The sequence below is a fragment of the Meles meles genome, chromosome 10, assembly GCF_922984935.1.
Source record: "Meles meles chromosome 10, mMelMel3.1 paternal haplotype, whole genome shotgun sequence".
Taxonomy (NCBI): domain Eukaryota; kingdom Metazoa; phylum Chordata; class Mammalia; order Carnivora; family Mustelidae; genus Meles; species Meles meles.
In genome coordinates, this window is record NC_060075.1 from 105474669 (window position 1) to 105482133 (window position 7465).

Sequence of the window (7465 nt, forward strand, 5' to 3'; positions counted from 1 at the left end):
TCTTGCTCTCCTTGACTTCCCTAGGAATTAGAAAATAGTACACGGGAAGGGTTCTCTAGTTAGACGAAACATCTGCTATTATTTTCGTGCCTTGGTCCCCTTGACAATGTTTTACTTTCCCAGTGCCAGTCCCTAGACTCACAGTTCCAAAGATTTCTTAGGCACATTGCCTCAGGACACAGGAAGTCCCAACATCTTCAATTTCCATAGAGGTGTCCCTATAAGACTCACTTCCCATGACCGAAGAATTTTAATATGTTAATATGTGTTGATATTCTCAGAATCCATTCTGAAACTTTTGCTTATGAAACCTGTTTTGAAGGTGACCTGGTGGGATCTGTTTTCCATGGAGCAACACTTTGGAAATACTGGCATAGGTGCAAAGTCTTGAGAGGAAGATCCAGTTTTCCACATAAAATCAGAAAGAGAAGGCTTCTATTCAGCGGCAACAGCAAACCCAAGGCACTTGGGAAAAATTCTTCACTAAGTCAAGCACGTAATAATAATTTCTGTAGTAACTTCAATCTATAAAAGGAAGGCTTGATCTTGTAAACTTCTAAAATCTCTTCAGCATTTGCATTTTATGATACTAAATTTAGTATTATGATGGAAGAGGAAATGCTGAAAAACTATGCTAAGTTTATTAAATTTTTTTAAAGATTTTATTTATTTATTTGGCACAGAGAGAGAGATCACAAGTAGGCAAAGAGGCAGGCAGAGAGAGATGGGGAAGCAGACTCCCTGCTGAGTGGAGAGCCTGATGCGAGACTTGATCCTGGGACCCTGAGATCATGACCTGAGCTGAAGGCAGAGGCTTTAACCCACTGAGCCACCCAGGCGCCCCAAGTTTACTAAATTTAAGAAAAACTAACCATGACTAAAGAAAGAAGAAAAAAATAAGAATAACAAGTCAAGTACAAACTAAAATGATATTCACTGGGGCACTTGGGTTGCTCAGGGGTTTAAAGCCTCTGCCTTCGGCTCAGGTCATGATCCGAGGGTCCTGGGATCGAGCCCCACATCGGGCTCTCTGCTCAGTGGGGAGCCTGCTTCCCTCTCTCTCTCTGCCTGCCTCTCTGCCTACTTATGATCTCTGTCTGTCAAATAAATAAATAAAATCTTTTAAAAAAATAAAATGATATTCATCAAAAAGAAAATTATTTATTTTTTATATTTAAAATTAGATATACTTCCAATTCATTTTTTAAGTTGATTACCTTCCTTTTTTTCTAAACTTTTACTGAAATTGGAGGAGAGTGAATGAAGTGAACAAATTTATAAAAGCTTGGAGAACAGGAGGGGAGCCATCAGAAGACAAGAGATTCTTGATTAGTTTCTTGAAGACACGTGGGGATAGGACTGTTTCAAAGGAAAGCAATAGCTAATAATATGCTTAGAAATGGTTGTAGTAAAGGTAGGAAACACTGATTCTTCTCAATGGAACCAGAGAACTTCCAAGCCAGGTCAGAAAGGACAGAATGTAAATATGAGAGCCATAAGCAGAAACCTATGGGCCAGTAACTGATTAAAAACTTCCCACAGAACAGCTGGGTCCATATTCCCATTCATAATGCTGAGAGATGGGAAACAGCAACATTTGTAAATGGACAACCAAGATGGCCAGATAGTTGAGGAAAACCAACTATAAAATAAAAAGACAAATAACCAAATTCAGTAACTGACCCTCAGAGAAACTGATATTTTTTATTTAAAGACAAGAAGGCAAATTTCTTTTTATTTAAATATTTTATTTATTTATTTGACAGACAGAGATCACAAGTAGGCAGAGAAGCAGGCAGAGAGAGAAGAGGAAGCAGGCTCCCTGCTGAGCAGAGAGCCCGATGTAGGGCTTGATCCAAGGACCCTGGGAAGGCAGAGGCCTTAACCCACTGAGCCACCCAGGTGCCCCAAGAAGGCAAATTTCTAAAAAGCTATAATTAATAGCCTCAAAAAGTCCTGAAGACAATGGGTCTATAAAATACAAAGAGATTTTGTAATAGAAAATGAACATCAGAGAATAAAGAAAAGTTTATGGAAATGAAAATATGATTCTTCCCCTCCAAAAAAAGTAAAACAAGAAAAGAAAAACCTCACAACTTAACTGAAGCTCTAAAAATTAAACTAAGGGAAGTATTCTGCAACTAGAAAGTATCAGTTATAGAAAACATAAAAGAGGAGTTAGAAAACACCAGGGATGAACCCCCAAGGTTTAACATTTATCTAAGAGTTCTGGGAAAAGGAAGCAGAATATAAGAAATAAGAGAGAGCTTTGGGAAATCTTCTCCTCATTCTCTCCTCCATCTCCACCAAAGCTTAAGAGAGATGCTAGTGTTCACACTGAAAGCAAATCTCACTCTTACACACATCTTGACTCAGAACAACAAGAATAAAAAAAAAAAAAAAAAAAAAAACCTAAAATCTCAGGAGAGGGAGGCATACCAATGCTTATTTACAAATGAACAGGAATCAGAATAGTGGAGTTCTAATAAGCACGCTGGATGGAGATAGAGCAATGTTTGAAATTCTGAGGACATGATTTTTCAAAAAAAGATTTATATATTTATTTTAGAGAGAGAAAGAGAGAATGTGCATGGGCCAGGGTGAGGGGGGTGTCGGACAGAGGGAGAGAGAGAATCTCAAGCAGATTCCCTGCTGAGCAAAGAGTCCCGTGCAGAGCTCAATTTTAGGATCCTGAGATCATGACCTGAACCAAAATCAGGAGTAGGACACTTGACTGAATCACCCATACACCCCCCGAGGGACATGATTTTTTTAACCTAAAACTCTATGGAAAGCCTGACTGTCAGGTGTTTTTCTACATACCCTTTCTGGAAGTGCTAATGAGGATATGCTTTGGAAAATGAAACTGGGATCTAAGAAAGAAAGGGCATAAGATACAAGAAAAAGTACAATTAAGCCAGAAGTGAAATGAAGAGAAATTTCAAAATGAAAACTCTTCAGTTAGTCAAAACTGGAAATGCAAGAGTCATTTCAAGAAGAAAGTAGATTTCACTCAACCAGAGATTAAGAAGAACTTGAGAGACTGAAGCAATATGCCAAAAAGATCTTTTTTAACAAGTAACAGTTCACTGGTAAGGACTCTTTGCCGTCAGTACAGAAATGATTTGAATGCACGTTCCCATATGTACATGTGAGTGCACACACACACACACATTTCTCAAAATATTAAAGAGTGTACAAAATCTGGGGAACCGATGCTGGAATTAGGTTAATCTGCAAATTTTACAATACCCTGTCTTGGTCTTTTCAGGCACCATAACAAATTACCACAGACTGCGTGGTTTATAAACAACAGAAATTGCTTTCTCACAGTTCTGGAGGCTTAGAAGTCCAAGATCTAGGCACCAGCATGGTCATGTTCTCATGAGGGCTCTCTTTCTGGTTCAAAACTGGAATGTTCTTGCATTGTGGAAGGGCCTAGTGATCGCACTGGAGCCTCTTTTAGAAGGCACTGATCCCATTCATGAGGGGTCCACTGTCGTGAGTCCAACCTCCTAACATCATCATCTTGGGGTGATAGGATTTCAGCATATGAATTGGGGGTGGAGGAAGACACAAATACTCAGCCCGTAGCATGTCCTATAGTAATGTAAGACTTGAAGTTTTACAAATTGATGGAAGGTGCTGAGAAATTGCAATAGTGTGACAGCATGAAGAGTAACAAGTAAGAAGGGAAGCTGATAAGAATTTCTATGTCAACACATGGGGAAGTAGCTGATTTTGTTGAGCAGTTATGGCTCATTTTTAGTCACGTTGCAAGCTGTTTCTCAGTCATTATCAGTTTAAATCTCACAATAATATTATGAGGTGATTATGATGATCCCAGTTTCACTTAAAAGAGATTAAGTAATATGCCCCAGGTCACAAAACCCTAAGTAGCAGGATCAGCTTTCTCAATCAGGCCTTCTTATTATTATAAAGTCCAGGCTTTCTTTTCTCCATTCCACGTGCATGAGAGACAATATAAACCAATTTAACAGATGGAAGGTACCAATTCTGACTTAGGAAGGTCACAAAATTCATCTCAGACACTTCTCTGAAGACCTAAAGTCCCAAAGTTAGCTCACACCGGGGACATCCTCAAGAACAAAGACTACTTCTCTCCCATTGGGCACAACAATAAAAGGCCATCTACAAAGTGTTTCCATATAGTTCAAGAAAAGTTTCATAAAATCAGAGAAAGTCCAGGAAAAAGCACCTAAAATGACAAAGGGTTAGATGTGCCGTTTTATGAAGATGGACTAAAAAGATTGAAAAATTATTAGCATAAAGAAAATCATGAAGACTGTAAACAAGAACATATGTAATCCTGTCAGAGTACTAGAGCAAGCAAACATCTCAGAAAGTTTTCGGAAAGGAGAATTTAGAGAAAAGCAAAGGAAGAAAAACAAATAATCCCATTTTAAAATGGACCAGTGATTTAAATAAACATTTCTCCAAAGAAGATAAACATGCAAATGGCCGATAAGCTCATTAAAACATGTTCAACAACATTAGTTAGTAGGGAAATGCAAATCGAAACCATAATGACATATCCTAGCCACCCACTAGGATGGCTATAGTGAACAAGCAAATTAAAAAAAAAAACAAAAAAAACGAAAAACCCACAATAACAAGTTTTGACAAGGATGCAGAGGAAAAGGTACCCTCATACATTGCTGGTAGGAATGTAAAAATGGTTAACTGGTTCTGGAAAAAAATGTCAGTTCCTCTCTCTACATATATATTTACATATACATAGACGTAGTTGCCATATGACCTAGCAATTCCATTTTTAGATGTACACCAAAATGTAATGAAGTATGTCTACACTGAAACTTGCACATGAATGTTCATAGTACCCAGATTCATAATAGCCAAAAAGTGGAAACAACAGAAATATCCATCAGCTGATGAAAAGATTAAGTAATGCAGCATAGCCATACAATAAAATATTATTTAGCAATAAAAATAAATGAACTACTTATACATGATATAACATGGATAAAACTTGATAACACTATGTTAAGTGAAAGAAGTCAGACAAATAACACCCCATACTGTGTGATTACATTTATATGAAATATCCAGAATAGGCAAATCCATTTAAGTAGAAAGTAGTTTAGTGATTGCCTAGGGTTAGGAGGAAGAAGGAATAGAGAATGACAGCTAGTGGGTACAGGGTTTCCTTTTAAGGTGATGAAATATTCTAAAATTAGATTGTATATACTTCTATGAATGTACTTTAGAAGGTTGAATTGTATGGTTTAAATGGATATATTTTAAAGTATGTGAATTATATCTTAATAAAGCTTGTTTTTTAAAGGTAAAAGATAATTAAATAACCATTAATGATAAAACTGTCAATAAACTAGGAATAGGGGGAGAACTTCCTCAACTTGATAAAGAATATCTACCAAAAAATCTGCAACTAGCATTATACTTAATTGTGAGAACTTTAGAAGCCTCCCCACTAAGATCAGGAACAAGGCAAGGATTTCCCCTCTCACCATTCCTTTTTACCATTACACAGGAAGCTCTAGCTAATGCAATAAGAAAAGGAAATAAAAAGTATACAAGTTTTGGAAGAAAGAAATAAAAATGTCCCTGTTTGCAGATGACATGATTGTCTATTTAGAAAATCTGAAAGGATCAAGAAAAGAACTCCTGGAACTAGTAAGTCATTATAAGCGAGATTTCAGGATACAAGCCCAAGACAGGTTAACAGTCAATCACTTTCCTGTACATAGCAATGATCAAGTGGAATTTGAAAATAACAAAATTTACATTAGCATCCAAAAATGGAAATACTTAGGCATAAATCTAAAAAAGTAAGGATGTGATAAATACGTATTTATACATATAAATATATACTTTTATATACCTATATATGTATATGGGAAACTAAAAAACTGATAAATGGAATCAAAGAACTAAGTAAATGGAGAGATATTCCATGTTCATGGATAGGAAGACTCATTTTTTTGAGATGTCAATTCTTCCCAACTTGACCTACAGATTTAATGAAATCAAAATCCAAATCTCAGCAAGTTATTTTATGGATATCGACAAACTGATTCTAAAGTTTATAGGAGACAAAAGACTTAGAATAGCCAACACAATATTGAAGAGGAACGAAGTTGAAGGACTGACACTTCTTGACTTCTATAAAGGTTTGATAATCAGGGGAGTGTGGTATTAGCAAAAGAAAAGACAATTAGGTAAGTTGAACAGAATAAAAAACACAGAAATAGAATCCAATGAATACAATGAAATAATCTTTGGTAAAGAAATGAAAGCAATGTAATGGAGCCAAGATAGTATCAACAATAAATGGTACTTGAAAAACTGGATATCCTCTTGCCCCCCCCCAAAAGAATCCATACACAGACCATACACTCTTCAAACTCTTCATAAAAATTAACTCAAAATGGATAACAGACTTAAATGTAAAACACAAAACTACAAAACTCATAGAAGATAACAAAGGAAAAAGCCTAAATGACCTTGGGTTTGGTAATGATATTTGGATACAACACCAAAAGCACAGTTTATTAGAGGAAAAATTGGGGGTGCCTAGATGGCTCAGTTGTTAAGCATCTGCCTTTGGCTCAGGTGATGATCTCAGGGTCCTGGGATCAAGCTCTGCCTTGGGCTCCCTGCTCAGCAGGGAGCCTGCTTCTTCCTCTTCCACTCCCTCTGCTTGTGTTCCCTCTCTCACTGTGTCTCCCTGTCAAATAAATAGAATCTTTAAAATAAATAAACAAATAAATAAATAATTGATAAGCTAGATTCCATTAAAATTAAAAATTTCTGCTCTGCAAAAGACACTGTCAAGATCATGAAAAGACAAACCACAAGCTAGTAGAAAATACTTGCAAAAGCCATATCTGATAAAGGGCTGTTACACAAAATATACAGAGAACACTAAAAACTCAAGCATAAGAAAACAAAAAAGCTAATTAAAAATGAAATACCTCAACAGACACCTAGCCAAAGAAGAAATACAGAGGGCAAATAATCATATGAAAAATTGTTTGATATATGTCATGATAGAAATGCAGATTAAAATGAGTTACCGCTCTATACCTACTAGAATGACCAAAATCCAGAACACTGACAACACCCAAAGCTATTGAGGATGTGAAGCAAAATGCTCTCATATTCTACTGGTGGGAATGCAAAACAGTGCAGCTACTTTGAAAGATACTTTGGTGCTTTCTTTAAAAACTATACACTTCTTACTATACAATCCAGCAATAGCACTACCTGGTATTTGCCCAAAGGAATTGAAAATTTATGTCCACCAGAATAATCTGCACATACTTATAGCAGCTTTGTTATAATCACACAAACTTGAAAGCAACCAAGATGTCCTTTAGTAGGTGAATGGATAAATAAACCATAGTATATCCACGGAATGGGATATTATTCGGCACTAAAAAAAAAAAAAAAATGAGTTGGG